The 16,272-nt window shown below is 42.1% G+C and overlaps 1 protein-coding gene across 3 annotated transcripts in view; it reads left to right on the top strand.

The window, feature by feature from the left end:
* LOC115103063 (disks large-associated protein 1-like) overlaps positions 1-16,272 on the top strand; it is a 117,875-nt gene that overhangs the window by 40,780 nt on the left and 60,823 nt on the right. For all 3 annotated transcript variants that reach the window (XM_029623668.2, XM_065005728.1, XM_065005727.1), the window contains exon 2: positions 8,004-8,084. The gene's annotated coding sequence lies outside the window, so the exon portion shown is untranslated. The remainder of the gene's footprint in view (positions 1-8,003; positions 8,085-16,272) is intronic.

The following is a 16,272-nucleotide window of genomic DNA, read 5'->3' as shown; positions in this document are numbered from 1 at the left end:
TAGGATAAAGTAATCCTTCTCACCCCCCTTAAAAGATTTAGATGCACTATTGTAAAGTGGCTGTTCCACTGGATGTCATAAGGTGAACGCACCAATTTGTAAGTCGCTCTGGATAAGAGCGTCTGCTAAATGACTTAAATGTAAATGTAAATGGTACAATTTATAAGTCGCAACAGAGAATTTGATCGTACGACATGTTGGGATCCTTTTGTGTGGGTAAAATTAATTATGGTAGAAATGTCAGTGGAAATGCATGCATTTTATTAGGCTACAGAATAAATCAATTATGATGAACCTCAAAGCGTGGCGAAAGTACGTTTATGAGCTTGATGCTCCTTTCCAATAAATATCCAGGGTCTTATTCTGGTCACATGATGATCAATGCTTGGCTGCCGATTTGACAAATTAAAAATCGATTTTATCCATAATAATCTCATCATGTAGGTAGCCTACCCACACTGTATCTGTGAGCTATTGGCTAGAGCGCACTTGCCAAGACTAAAGTAGACACATTTGCAATATAACGCAGCAGTTTTTATGACTACCATTAGTAGTGTTGAAAATGCGATGGAAACAGTACATAGGAATTTAACCATAAATGTTATTTTTATGTGCACTACTGTACGTCATCACGCACAGCCTTTTTATCCACAATAAGTCAGTTTGATGGAAACGCATCTCTGGTGGGAAAATATAATCATTGTAGAATATTTGCATGAAAATCTGTCGCCAATTGGATGGAAACCTAGCTATAGACCTATACTTGTAGAAAATGTTTGACATTTTGTTCTTAAAAACTCCAATATTTACATTTTGAAAAGACATTGGATTATGTAAATTACTCAGGGTTGATGTATAATAATCGGTTACATTGGTGCCGTGACCCTGATCATTCAAAGCAGACAAAGTGTATTGTAGGAAGACTTGTGTTAGCTCCCACTACATTATCTCATCTGGGTAACATGGTCTTGATTAATGCCATCAACTGTCAACTGTTTGACCTAACACCTGATTGGTTATGCAGTAGGCCTAACCCTAGACTGGTCTAGAGGGATGGCCACTCTACCGTCTGGTTGTGCAGTATTGTCAGGTCACTGCTGCGTTTTACACTGAAATTATGTCTACAGGTCAAGACAATTTGACTTAGCCAAAAAGATGACCTTGTGAATCATTTCTCATTTATTTATGCACACTGCATACTGTGCTCTTCTGGGTTTAACGTGGCGTTACAAAGGAATAAAAAAGATTAATATCTGCAAAGCTTTTTAAAATCCCCTGATGGAAAAAAATAAATGTTGTGTATTTAATCGTTCTGTGACGTCAGCTACTCCAATGCTGAGGACTGTTGTTCATTTTAGGCTGAAAAGTGAGTCCCTGCCTAAATGATAACTGATGATACATGTGGTATTTAACTTTAATAGTACAGTATTTCCAGTGTGGGAGTAATGTCAAATTTCTCATAGTCGAAGACTAGCTGTACAGTTTAAGATCAGTTCAGTCCAAATCGTGGCCCACCCACAGGCCTTCATGGTCCTTCTATGAGAGTCGATATTCTACGTTTCTTATTATTCCTTGTATCATGATGAAATATAATTATTCTACAAAGGCCAAAGATCATCCCTGTGGCCCACACAGAGCTATTCTGCCCCTGTGAGCCTGTGACTCATCATTCAGTCTGTTTGTGTCTCGAGGAGAGAATCTGTTGGCTCATCCACAGACAGAAGGGTCTGTGAGGTAATGGAGTGACCTACATGTGGCAGCAGGTTAATGGATCCTATGATTAATCAGAGTCACCCCCTTGTTATATACACTATGTCCAGTATGTCTGGAGAGCTAGGGGATAGTGGTGAGAAGCCATTCAGGTTTTAATTTAGGCTACCTTCTCTTATTATGCTATTGGGGAATAATGGCACAACTATAAGATCCAAATCTCTTCTGACCCTGCTAGTCCTAATTAAGGAGACTAATGTGTTTAAACTATTAGGAACTAATGGGGGGGAGAAGAAGAATGATAATTAAGCAGCCTAGTCTCATAGACTAGACGTAACATTATAAATGTGAATCCGGGACACTGAAATTAGTAACCATACCAATTATAACATAAGACAGAAGGTTACTGAGGTAAAAAAAAGTAGGGTTGATAACAGATGGGTAGATTAGGTGTTCGAATCTCATCATGGACAACTTTATCATTTTAGGTTATTTGCAACTTTGTAACTACGTGCTAGTTTTTTGCTACTTTGCAACTACTTAGCATGTAAACTAACCCTTCCCTTAACCCTTTATCCTAACTCCCAACCCCTAGCTTAGCTAACGTTAGCCACCTAGATAACGTTAGCATTAGCTACCTAGCTATCAAATCGAAGTTTATTTGTCATGTGAGCCGAATACAACAGGTTACAGTGATATGCTTACTTACAGGCTCTAACCAATTGTGTAAAAAAAGGTATTAGGTGAACAATGGGTAGGTAAAGAAATAAAACAACACAATGCAGATAGCCCTGTTAGCCATTGTGCGGGAGCACTGGTTGGTCGGCCCAATTGAGGTCATATGTACATGAATGTATAGTTAAAGTGACTATGCATATATTATAAACAGAGAGTAGCAGCAGCGTAAAAGGGGGGCACACAATGCAAATAGTCCGGGTAGCCATTTGATTACCTGTTCAGGAGTCTTATGGCTTGGGGGTAAAAACTGTTGAAGTCTTTTTGTCCAAGACTTGGCACTCCGGTACCGCTTGCCATGCGGTAGTAGAAAGAACAGTCTATGACTAGGGTGGCTGGGGTCTTTGACCATTTTTAGGGCCTTCCTCTGACACCGGCTGGTGTAGAGGTCCTGGATGGCAGGCAGCTTAGCCCCAGTGATGTACTGGGCCGTATGCACTACCCTCTGTAGTGTCTTGCGGTCAGAGGCCGAGCAATTGCCGTACCTGGCAGTAATGCAACCATCAGGATGCTCTCGATGTTGCAGCTGTAGAACCTTTTGAGAATCTGAGGACCCATGCCAAATCTTTTTAGTTTCCTGAGGGGGAATAGGCTTTGTCGTACCTTCTTCAAGACTGTCTTGGTGTGTTTGGACCATTCTAGTTTGTTGTTGATGTGGACACCAAGGAACTTGAAGCTCTCAACCTGCACCACTACAGCCCCGTCGATGAGAATGGAGGCATGCTCTGTCCTCCTTTTCCTGTAGTCCACAATCATCTCCTTAGTGTTGGTTACGTTGAGGGATAGGTTGTTATTCTGGCACCACCTGGCCAGGTCTCTGACCTCCTCCCTATAGGCTGTTTCGTTTTGTACGAATGGCAATGATATATGGCATGTTAGTTTTATTTTTATTTTTTTCTTATGAAGCACTTAGAAATCTCAATTATAAAAAGCAATATAGAAGTTAAATATTCATGTTATTTAGGAGAATAGCTCATTTCACGCCCCGGTCACCATTCACGTTCTCTCTTCCTCTCTCTCATATATAGTGTGTTTACATAAAGTCAGAGAATTAGCCTACAGCTGCATCATATCCTCTCTGTGTCGTTATTGAACTGAATGGGTCTTCATCATCTAGCCTAGAGCAGTGGTTCTCCATCCTGGTCCTGGGGACCCAAAGGGGTACACATTTTTGTTTTTGCCCTGGCACTACACAGCTAGCCTGGTTGCTGTCTCTGTTCAGCTATTACATTCCACTACTTGCCACTCCTGTCATTTGCCAAATAAACTGGCCTTTTGGCAATCTTCAAATATGAACACTCTATCATTAATGAGCTTGAGGAGATCAGAGGATTTGATCCTGATTGCTAACCCTCACAGCTGTCTTCCAATCACAATGTTTATGCAAATTAGACTGAACGTTTTCCTAACACAGTTCATACATTTGATTGGAAAATTCTAACATTTGAGCATTCTGACATAATACATTTCATTGTAAAGATAAACAATGGGTGCGGGGAGAACAGAGGATTCTTCTTAATTTAATTTTTACCACCAGCGAATGTGGTCACATTACACCAAAGAAGCTCTCGCCATTCCTATTTTATATCCAGCAATCAAGAGCAAGGTGCTTCTTTCCTCTTACATACATGCATGCATACATACATACATACATACACTGGGTGTACAAAACATTAGGAACACCTGCTCTTTCCATGACAAACTGACCAGGTGAAAGGTGTGATCCCTTATTGATGTCACCTGTTAAATGCACTTGAATCAGTGTAGATACTGGGAAGGAGATATGGTAAAGAAGGATTTTTAAGCCTTGGGACAACTGAGACATGGAATGTGTATGTGTGCCATTCAGAGGGTGACTGGGCAAGACAAAAGATTTAAGTGCCTTTGAATGGGGTATGGTAGTAGGTGCCAGGGGCACCGGTTTGAGTGTGTCAAGAACTGCAACGCTGCTGGATTTTTGATGCTCAACAGTTTCCCGTCTGTATCAAGACTGGTCCACCACCCAAAGGACATCCAGCCAACTTGACACAACTGTGGGAAGCATTGGCGTCAACATGGGCCAGCATCCCTGTGGAATGCTTTCGACACCTAGTAGTCCCTGCTCCGACGAATTGAGGCTGTTCTTATGACAGAATGGGGTGCAACTCAATATTAGGAAGGTGTTCCTAATGTTTTTTACACTCTGTGTATATTGATACTTCTGGGACAGCCAATGGGCTATAGGCTACTGGTTCAAGAGTTATACGAGTAATAGCGCACTATATTTTACATAGAGTAGGCTTTTAAATGACCAGAGTTTGGTCTGCTGTGTGGTAAGATTTTTGCCATGGAAAAGAATTGGCGATACTGGTATTGTCCCGGTCCAAGTAAATTGTACGCCGACTCATTCCTAGTGTGTGTTTGTCAGTGGTTGGATTTTAATAAGCCAATTTCAAGTCAACAACTTTGACTTTTAGCGTTCCGTTCCAAAAGATGTTTGCCAGTCGAGTGACAAATTATTTTTGACAAACAAATTAGTTTGTGAAACAACAGTGCCACAAATCACTTGTGCAGATGATGAAGTACTGCCTGTAAAATCAAACCTGAGAAGAGGGAGAGAGGGGGCCCATTATTAACATCTGAATCCTGAATAGTTCCATTTCATTTCAGCAAGCCATGACACCCACTATCTCAGGTTGTTCTGAAATTGTTTCTGTAGTTCGAAACAGATACTATTGGCATTCCTGAAACATCTGAATCCTAGAAATTAAAATGGTCATTTTGGGTGCAAACAATTAGCTGAAATTTTCCGAGATCAAATTATATTTCAACTAAATAATGTTTCAGGAATACTAATCGTATCTGTTAATAACTACAGAAATGATTTCATAACAATCTGAGATGGTGGGTGTTGAAATGCTCTTGTGCTTTTTGAGGTGGAACAAACCTCCTTACAGCACAATGATCCCTGGCAGCTGCTATATGCTTCCGTACAGTTCCTTTCTGCTTTTAAACTGCTTCGCCTGCCACATTGCTCTCTCTCTGCCTCCTTTCTCCTTGCCAGCTAATAATCTAAAATTACATTTTAATTAACTTTGAATAGTACCCACCTTATGCTTTCCTGAGGCCATTGCTAAGCCGTTCTATAAACGCCGTGGCCAAGGGAGGTTTAATTTCATACACTTCCCACCAACCGAGGCCTTTATGTGATGTCACGTTCAATCAGATTGTCACATAACACACAGCAAAAGCATATGGAAGAGGATAAATGTTACGAGATGGCTATATTGCAACAACTTAAACCAGGAGGGCAAAGAACAAGTGGAGGAATCTCCTTCGCGTCACTTCCCTTTCCCTGTTCTGACATGGCACACAACAAGAGCTTCTTTTACTACCACCTGCAAAGTCTAGCGGAAGTTTGCTTTAAAACAAAACCCCAATCTCTTCACCTTACATCAACGTCCTCCATGAATTCCTTTGCCAGAGTAGCAGACCTTCCATCTCCCACAGAAATTCAATCCGTGTCCCTTCAAATCTGAACATATTGCATTATCCACCCGCAGTTATGTGTTCCCCTAGCCCCTTAGGCAGTGCCATACATCAAGGGCCCTGGCTGTTCTGCTCTACTCTGCTCCTCTGGCAGCCACTGCCATTACATCGGTGACTGGGTTTGACTCTGCAGGGGGGGGGGGGAGCTGCCTCATCACATGAAGTAATAGATAGAGGCTCATAAATGATCCCCATCAGTCATAGAGCGCTGAGGCGGGAAGAGGCATAATAATAATAAGGAGCAATGTGCCACGTCCACCTGAGCATCTGTCTTTTTCAGACGGCTATTTCCTGTTTGAGTGGTGCAACATCCACTTGTCACTTAAATCTCGCAGGATTGATTGATTTTCATTTTACTCCTGTGACTCTTTCATACGCTTGCTTGTGCATGTCGTCGTCGTCGTCGTCTCCCCCATTAAAGTTACGAAATGTTTGTACTTACCTGTCGAACACACCCCGGTAATGGCTGAAATGGGCTCAATGGAATATATTGTCTTTCCGATGTGTCTATAAGAATGCTAAAGCTTCGTCGGGGATTTAACACATCTCAACACTTACATCACAAGAAAGAGAAGAAAGATACATTTCTTTGGATGGGTGTTAATTTTTTGTGGAATTTGAAATAAGTAATTTGCTACAGTTGAAACTTTAACAAATTAGATGCGCTGAAATGAAAGCAACAACTAAAAATGAACACTCGGTTTATAATGATATTATGTCTGATCTCACAAACAATGTAAAGTATGTATAGATAGGTGTAATCTAGAGCCAAGCGTGTTGATACTTAAACTGAGGGTACCATGCTATTGACACATTTGTTTGTAACATAACGTGATAACAACAGTAATTAATGAGGCAGTCTAGACAGTGCAGGTGAGTCCAAGTAGGTCTAGACAGAGGATTTTTTTGTGTGGTTCCAATCGTGTTCCATCCTTAGTGTTAATGATGACCTTTGCTACAATAAGGGCTGCAAATGGCTGACAATTGAATAAGGCTAAGCTCAATATGAATTCTAACAGCCAGATAACCCTCTTCATGTTAGTGAAAAGAGGGAGATGGGGGGTCTACTTCCCACCTTGTCAAACATGATTTTACATTGGGTATGAATTGAATGAATGAAGTGTTGGGGAATAGATATGGTCAGGAGGACAGGAGAGGGTGGGTTGGACGTGTTAGGGTATGGTTGCAGTGTACTGAAATAAACAGCCTAAACAGTTTTTGTGTGCACTGTTTTGCACTGCATAACCAGGCAACCTCCATGTGCTCCAATCGACTACCTGAACTTATTACTAACCTATTATGATGAGAGAGAGGTGTGTGTGTGTGTGTGTGTGTTTGCGTGTGTGCGTCCTTGTGTGTGTAGTGACTTTGATTGTTACGAACGTTTGGGGGCATTGTGGGAGATTGGGAATAGAGAGAATCACAGCACACACCATAAATTCAGCTCATCTGGGAAATCAACACTGCGTTCAAAGTCATTATATCCTCTTTTTGTTGGCAGTTTACACGTTTATGTTATGGAGTCTCATCAAAGATAACATCTAATGATCAAAGCCAATGATGCTTGTCTGTGTGAATAATAATGTTGCCGGAACAGCGTGTGCTGTGTTACATCCTAGGGCTAGGGGGACTGGCGATGTGTAATCAGGGACATGTTCTTTTTAGACCTTGGGCAAAGCTGGGGCTTATCTCAAATTGTACTCATGGCTCCTCTTTCAGAACAAAGGGCTGTGGAGTAACGGCTGAAGAAGCTATTTCATAATTTAGCTGTGGTATCTCTGTCTGCACCACTGTACTGTAGCTGGCCAAATTAGCATGAAGGAATTCAAGTGTCAGTGCGTCCAACTATCACTTCAGGATCTCTGATTGCGCAACTGGCTCGGTGTGAACCCTGTTGTCATCTGAACTGAAAATTCAATTGAATTGACTTTTTAAAAATGTAACAATAGACAGTGTGTTGTTTCATGAGACATCTCTAATACATCCTAATGAAATGACCCTTTCTGTTTGTTTGCTTTTGTCTTTTCCAGTGGACTATATCGGTGTGAAGGCTAACACACAGGGATTCTGATGCCTTCCAGACAACAATCTACGATGGGGAATTGAAGAGGGTGAGTAGGATTACTAACGGTTAATCAAGAGTTTGTTTAGGGTTAATTGAAATGTATACATGTGTACATTATATTGACTGTGGCCACTGGCTAGGTCAGACCAGACTAAACACATTTGTCTTCACTTGAAGCCATTCAGCCAAACAACCCCTCAGCCACACACCCACTCGATCATAGATACGTACCGCAATTCTTATATTTAGAGGGGAAGAGGGGTGATAAAGGATCATGACAGGGACCTCTAAAGGCCTGAGGCAGAAATCAGAACAGACTTTCCAGTGGTAGCTGGAGGTATAAAGTAACACTTCAAAATGCTGGTCACAGAAAGATGAGGCCAAAGCGACAGGCAGATGATTGACCTGGCAGTCAGAGCTGTCAGTTTGGCCCAGTGTAACACGGGGGAGTGAGAGACAACAGGCAGACAACAGGAGCAAAGTGACGCACAGAGGCTCTGCAGCAGCCTGGGACAGACTGGTCAAAAGCAGTGCGGTAAATAGAGAATAGGGTGCCATTTGGGACACAGACAGGGTCTGGTAGCAGGGAGAGAGGCCAGTTAACCTCACATTGCACGTGTCTTGATGATAGTCTTCTTAGTTCTTTATATCACCGCAACCAATGCCATGAGAATACCAAGGATGATATGTTTTGAAGGGAAAGCCTGCAGCTAAACAACAAATTGTAGCTGTTGATGAAATGGAGATCATGATGTCCCGGGATGGAGTAAAGAAACAAGCTTTTAGCTATGAGCTGGAGAGGAGAGGAGTGGGGTGGAGAGGAGCCAAGAAGAGAGAAAGGGAGTAAGCCGTCTGATCAGAACCACAGCAGGGCAGCATTCTCAATTCAGTTTGAAGACTACAGTGGAGAGGCCCCATAAGTGAACATCAGAGGGCTTTCACACTGTCTCATAATATTCACTGCCTCTTTTAACAGCTGCGCACACAACCTTCATTTTTATGTTGCCCTGCATTGGCTCTACCCCATGTGTTTTCACAGCTGACCCTTGCAATTTGATTGGTTTTGCCAAGTTAACAGTACACATTTGTGTCAGAATTCTGCCTAAGCGACTCCATCAACCGCTTTTGGGTCTGTGGTTAAAAATTTGAAAGTAAAAAATCTAAAATCTTGCTTCCAGCAGTTTCCGCTGTGATGTTTTTTTTTCCTAAGTGCACCAGAAGGTGAGACGTAGTGCAAAAGGCACTCACTTGGAATCTGTACTCCATTCGCCCCTGGCGAAAACACTGCTCATTAAATCTTAAGAGAAATTGTGTATTTCTTTTATTTTTAGTGGTGTTATTTCTGGGAGGGGCAGAGATCTGATGGTAAAGTAGATAGTGGATTAGATGAGAAGGAAGCATGAACAACAATTATTGTTGGATTATACATGTTAGAAATCTAAGGGTTTTGGGCTGGAAGTAATGTATTTACAGTAGAATTTGCTGTAGAAGCATGATGAGTGGAAGCATAAAATAAAACCATGCCTATAATATATTCAAAAACTGTACTCAAGTACTGTAGCTTCGCTGTATGGAAGCTTGGAAAGCAGTCCCAAGACATATGTTTGACGAGTTGATGACAAGCATAATACGTTACTGTGGGTGTCTGTCTGCTTTACAACTGATGCTGCTCACGTGACATCAGCTCACTCTGTCATACTTAAGCAATAAGGCCCGGGGGGGTGTGGTATATGGCCAATACACCATGGCTAAGGCCGGTTCTTACGCACGACGCAACACGGACTGCCTGGACACAGCCCTTAGCTGTGGTGTACTGGCCATATATCACAAACCCCCGAGGTGCCTTATTGCTATTATAAACTGGTTACCAACAGAATTTGAGCAGTAAAAATAAGTGTTTTGTCATACACATGGTATACCACGGCTGTCGGCCAATCAGCATTCAGGGCTCGAACCACCCAGTTTGTAATGCTAATTTTATCATGGCATTGTTGAATAGTCGTTTCTGATTGGCTTGAAGGGCATTCTAGAGTGTGCATTACCTTCCTATAACGCACAGTGTATATATACAAAAATTACTTTAAAAAATGTTTTTTTGCCACAAATAAGTTTTATTTTTTTATCAGTTCGTATATTTGAGTTTAACCACTATTTGTTGTATTATTTTGTCTGTCTTTTTCAGGTGGATTAAACTGAAATTGCAACGAACTTTCTAAGGCTAGTTTAAAAACTAACAATATTTTAGAGATTTCATTTTCATATAACTGAAAGTGAACTGAATAAAGGGAAAAAGGCCGCCATTGAACATGAGGTGAGACATTCCTACCAATTTACTAGAGAACCATTTCGGATTTAAGTTTAACTTTTGTATGACTGATGCCTTTAGTGAGAGGTCTAATGCTTTAATATATAATCATTTATGTCCTCCAAATTCATATTTGTTATATAAATAGGCCCTTTTTAATTTGTCTGGCTTGCCATTCCATATAAAATTGAATATTTTTTTTCTTCATATAATTTAAAAAGCAGCTCACTAGGTGTAGGCAAAACCATAAGCAAATATAGTAAGCAAATTCAAAATCAGCTATGAAAACTAGTCCTGGTTTCCCCGATATTTCATAGTTGTCACGCCCTGGCCATAAAGAGGCTTTTTATTCTCTGTTCTGGTTAGGCCAGGGTGGGCATTGTATGTTATTTTTTCTATGTTTTTGTATTTCTTTGTTTTTGGCCGGGTATGGTTCTCAATCAGGGACAGCGGTCTGTCGTTGTCTCTGATTGAGAACCATACTTAGGTAGGTCTTGCCCACATGGGTTTTGTGGGGAGTTGTTTTCTGTTTCGTATCTGTACCAGACAGAACTGTTTCGGTTATTATTTTTGTCATTTTCGTATTTAGTGTTCAGTTACTAATAAATAAATTATGAACACGTACCACGCTGCACCTTGGTCCTCACCTTCTTCCACCAACGGCCGTGACAATAGTATTCTATTGTTTCCAGTACTTATCTTATTATCTCCAATGTATCGTTGAAGTATAAAAACCTGTCTGATTTCGGATTAATAAATCAGACAATACCTTTTTTAATTATATGCGCTAATCATTTTGCTAAAGTTTTTGTGAGAGGCCTCCAGTTTTTTAAATAGACTGGATCTTTATATTTCCAATTTGAACCCTGTTTCCGTAATAATGAAATCAGACGACCTTGTTGAGTGTCTGACATTCTACCATGTATAGATGAGTGGTTAGAACATGCTAATAACGGTCCTCTGAGTATATCAAAAAAAGGTTTGGTATACCTCCATTTGTATACCATCCTGCCCTGAAGTTTTCCCGGTCTTTAGTTGCATCAAGAAGTTCCTCCTCTGTAATTTGTCCTTCACATGAGTCTTTCTGTACAGCTGTTAATTTTACATTACTAATAGAAAAAAAATCTATACAATTAGCTTAGTTAGAAGAGATGGAGGAGACTGAAACAAAAACATATGCTTAAAGTACTTTACTTCCTCTTTCAAAATATTGTTTGGTGAAAATGGGTGACTAACATTTGTAACAAGTTTCAGTAAATTATTTTTGGTAGCATTTCTATGTTGAAGATTAAAAAATAATTTAGTGCATTTGGTACAAAGTTCGCTTTATTTTTTAAAATATATTGCACTTGATCTTTCTTGATAAAGTTCCTACATTTCTTTTTGTTTTTCCTCTAACTTATTCTGAGCCTCTATGGTACTGTTTTTATTGCTATCTATGTGTACTGTTAATCCTTCCATTTCCTTGATGAGTACTGAATTTCATGGCCTCTAAAGGCACATAAGTGTCCCATACAATAAGGGGGATCTGCTGTACCTACGTTATTGCGGAAAAAGTCAGTTATCATCCAGTAGGCTTGATTAAATTTCCAATATCCTCGCCCCTCGTGGAAATGCTATAGTTAATTCTTACATGTTCAATGTTTGAGCTGCTTATGAAAGCAAAAGTCAAATGGAAAACATTGTTAAATTAAATGTTCATAGTTGCAAGCTAGGACTGATGGTTTGGTTAGCTAAACTAGCTAACCAGTGGCTACCAAGGCAACCACTGTTCAATCTAGTGAGCTTGCTAGCTACTTCAGTGGTTGTTGATCACATTTCTAGCGGTAAATGTGTCAAATTATAGCCATGATATCAAAGGGATAATCAACTCGAGGCTCTATACGTTCTCTGGAAAATAATCCATGGAAGGTTACTTCTACTCCACTAGCGCATCGTGGAACACACCTTCCAAGTCGTTCATTATTTTCCAAAGAATACATAGCCCTTCTTTGATTATTCCTTACATATTATATAGTTGAAGACCAGTGGCAGTCGGTTCTGTTTAAAATGAGGGAGGACAAAAAAAATGTTTAATTCGCATGGCCTTATTTCTATTACACAATATTGGATGACTGTCATTCATATTCCAATCACCCAGTAACATCGATAGGTTTAGGCTACTACATGATACTCACATTTTCCCTATACCCATCATGAGGTTGCTATAACCTACTCTATGAATGAAAGTTTACAACGTAGGTGCACAGGTCAAGAGAAAAAATTGAGGTGACAGACAGTGACACATGGACAGACAGTGACACATTCAATACCGCCTTGCACACTCTTGCCTGCATCTAGCTGATCTAGGCTGTAATCATTAGTCCAACAGTTGCAAACGAGAGTTTCTATTGGACAATATCCGGAATTTTTATCCCTGTTTCGTTACGTTTGCTTCTGTTTAAGAAACGTTTTTCAACAGAATCAGGGGGAATGAATACCCCCCAGTTCACTTTCATAGCAGCCATGTTTTATTGCTTCTTGCATCTATGTGCTTTTCTCCTCACATTTTCCCTTCGTTTGTGGACTTCAATGCACACAACATCAGCAGTATCTGACCATGCAAAAAAAACTTTCCAAGCCAAAACATATCATATCCACTACACACAGCTTACATCTTTGTCACCATATTAGCTAAAGTAATGTCATTGTTAACATAGCTAATATGATTCATGTGTTAGTAAACCCTCAACAATCATGCAGTAACGTTAGTGTATAGTCAGTAAGCAGTTTAGCATTTACACCCCTCTACACACCCTGCCTCTCCCTGTTCGGGCGGTGCTCGGCGGTCGTCGTCGAAGGCCTACTAGCTGCCACCGATCCATTTTTAGGTTGTGTCTGTTGTTATCACCTGTGTCTGATTAGTTCATTTTCGTGAGTTTATTAACCTCCGCTGCCTGCTAGTCTTTGTCCAGGATTATTTTGCTGTGTTAATTCTGTTAGGGGTGCGAGTTTACGCCACAGGGTTTTTTTCCCTCACAGTCGTTGTACCATTGGTACTGTGTTAGGAGTAGAGGTTTCTCCTCCATGTGTTTCGTGATTTTCCCCGCCTGTTGTTGGTGGGTTGGGACTTATATTAAACAGCTGTGCAAACTGGAATTCCTTGCTCTCCTGCTCCTGACTCCCGCACCATAATGAAATGGAGTCAGCAGGAGCTGACATGCTCTCCACTTCCATGGAGGAGCGCGTGCAACACCACACCACCATTCTCCACCGTCTGGGGACCGCCATGGATCAGGTGATGGTGACGATGGAGAGATGGGAGAGGGGTGGCCTTCCTACCCCTCCACCAGCCACACTCCAACCAGCACCACCACCTTCTCCGATGTTGTCTGGCCCCAGCGGTATTCGGCTCGCGCTCACGAGGGAGTGAGCTAGCATGCAGAGACGCCTCCCTCACCCTGGACCAGCTAGTGGACATGTCCATAAGGTTGGATTGGGTCCTGTTGGTTCCATCCCCCAGCACCTCCACGCCAACCCCCATGGAGTTAGGGGGTGCTGCAGCGAAGGCGGCCGGAGGAGTAGCCCCTTCCTGCACTAGATGTGGTCGGGGGAAGGCACACTGCCGACCGGTGCTGGAGGGACTCGTCTGGGAGTCGAGACGGCAGGCCGAGCACTGTCCAGGTGAGTCAGCACCAGGCTCATCCAGAGCCCCCTGTTGGTCACATGTATGTGTTGATTTCTTTCCCTGAGTTTTCCCCCCATTCCCACCATAAGGCGCTAGTAGATTCAGGCACAGCGGGGAATTTCATGGACCATAGTTTCGCACATAGGTTAGGGATTCCCCTGGTTCAGATGGACAAACCCTTCCCCGTGCAGTCCCTAGATAGTCGAGAATTAGGGTCAGGGAGGCCACGGCTCCACTGGACATGGTTACGCAGGGGGGTCATGAGGAAAGAATTAGTCTCTTCCTCATTGATTCACCTGCGTTTCCAGTGGTGGTGGGGATTCTCTGGTTGGCCTTTCACAACCCCACTATTTCGTGGCAACAGAGGGCTCTAAAGGGGTGGTCAGAGGAGTGTTCCGGTAGGTGTGTGGGAGTTTCCATCGGTGCAACGACTGTGGAGAGTCCTGACCAAATCTCCACCGTGCGCATTCCCCCCTAATATGCCAATTTGGCTAACGCCTTCTGTAAAACAAAGAGGGTGACCACCATCGACGAGTGGATTGTGCGATAAACCTCCAGGAAACCGCCGCACTTCCCAGGAGTCACGTGTATCCCCAGTCACAGAAGGAGACTGTGGCTATGGAAACATATGTCTCTGCATCTCTGAGGCATTCACGTCACCCGCCTCCTCAAGTTTATTTTTTGTCAAGGAGGGAGGTCTGTGTTCGTGCATTGCCTATAGAGGTCTAAATTCTATTACGGTGGGGTACAGTTACCCGCTACCTCTCATCGCTACGGCGATTGAGTCATTTCACGGAGCACGCTTTTCCACAAAACTGGATCTCAGAAGCGCGTATAACTTGGTGTGTATCCGGGAGGGAGATGAGTGGAAGACAGAGTTTAGTACCACATCCTGCCATTATGAGTACCTCGTCATGCCGTATGGGTTGAAGAATGCCCCAGCCGTCTTCCAATCCTTTTTAGACGAGATTCTCAGGGACCTGCACGGGCAGGGTGTGGTGGCTTATATCGATGACATTCTGATATATTCCGCCACATGTGCCGCGCATGCGTCTCTGGCGCGCAGAGTACTTGGGCGACTGTTGGAGCATGACCTATACGTCAAGGCTGAGAATTCCCAACAGGTCGTGTCCTTCCTGGGGTATCGCATTTCCACATCAGGGTTGGTGATGGAGTGTGACCGCATTGCAGCCGTGTGTAATTGGCCGACTCCCACCACAGTAAAGGAGGTGCAGCGGTTTTTAGGGTTTCCCAATTACTACCGGAGGTTTATCCGGGGTTTTGGGCAGGTGGCTGCTCCCATTACTTCACTGCTGAAGGGGGGGCCGGTGCGTCTGCGGTGGTCGGCTGAGGCGGACAGAGCGTTTTGTCGCAAATTAATTTTAAAATGAAGAGCTGAAATGTCTTATGTCAATAAGTATTCAACCCCTTTATGGAAAGCCTAAATCAGTTCAGTTGTAAAAATCTCCCTAACAAGTCGCATAATACGTTTCATGGACTCACTCTGTGTGCAGTAATGGTGTTTAAAATCATTTTTGAATGACTACCTCATCTCTGTACCCCACACATACAATTATCTGTAAGGTCCCTCAGTCGAGCAGTAAATTTTAAACACAGATTCAAACACAAAGACCAGGGAGGTTTTCCAATGCCTCGCAAAGAAGGGCACGTATTGGTAGATGGGTAAAAATTCTAAAATAAGACATTGAATATCCCTTTGAGTATGGTGAACTTATTAATTACACTTTGGATTGTGTATCAATACACACAGTCACTACAAAGATACAGACGTCCTTCCTAACTCTGATAGGAAGGAAACCGCTCAGGGATGTCACCTTGAGGTCAATGGTGACTTAAAACCGTTCCAGAGTTTAATGGCTGTAAAAGGAGATAACTGAGGATAGATCAAAAATGTTGTAGTTACTCCATAATACTAACCAAAGTTTTTTTTTTTAAATGGAAGTCTTTACAGAATACAAATATTCCATAATATGCATCCTGTTTGCAACAAGGCAGTAATGTAAAACTGCAATAAAAATGTGGCAAAGGTATTAACTTTATGTCCTGAATACAAAGCGTTATGTTTGGGGCAAATTCAACACAACACTTCACTGAGTACCACTAACCCTAATCTGAATAAGAGTTGTCTATTAATCAGCTACCAAAAAGTAAGCTTGTGTTCATCATAAATATTCAAATGTGATATTTCTGCCTATTGTATCTGTGTGTTTGTGCCCCCTCCCCACCCCCACTCCAGCCAGG

This window comes from Oncorhynchus nerka, linkage group LG20 (assembly GCF_034236695.1).
Source record: "Oncorhynchus nerka isolate Pitt River linkage group LG20, Oner_Uvic_2.0, whole genome shotgun sequence".
Lineage (NCBI taxonomy): Eukaryota > Metazoa > Chordata > Actinopteri > Salmoniformes > Salmonidae > Oncorhynchus > Oncorhynchus nerka.
This window is presented reverse-complemented; position numbering and strand designations above follow the sequence as displayed.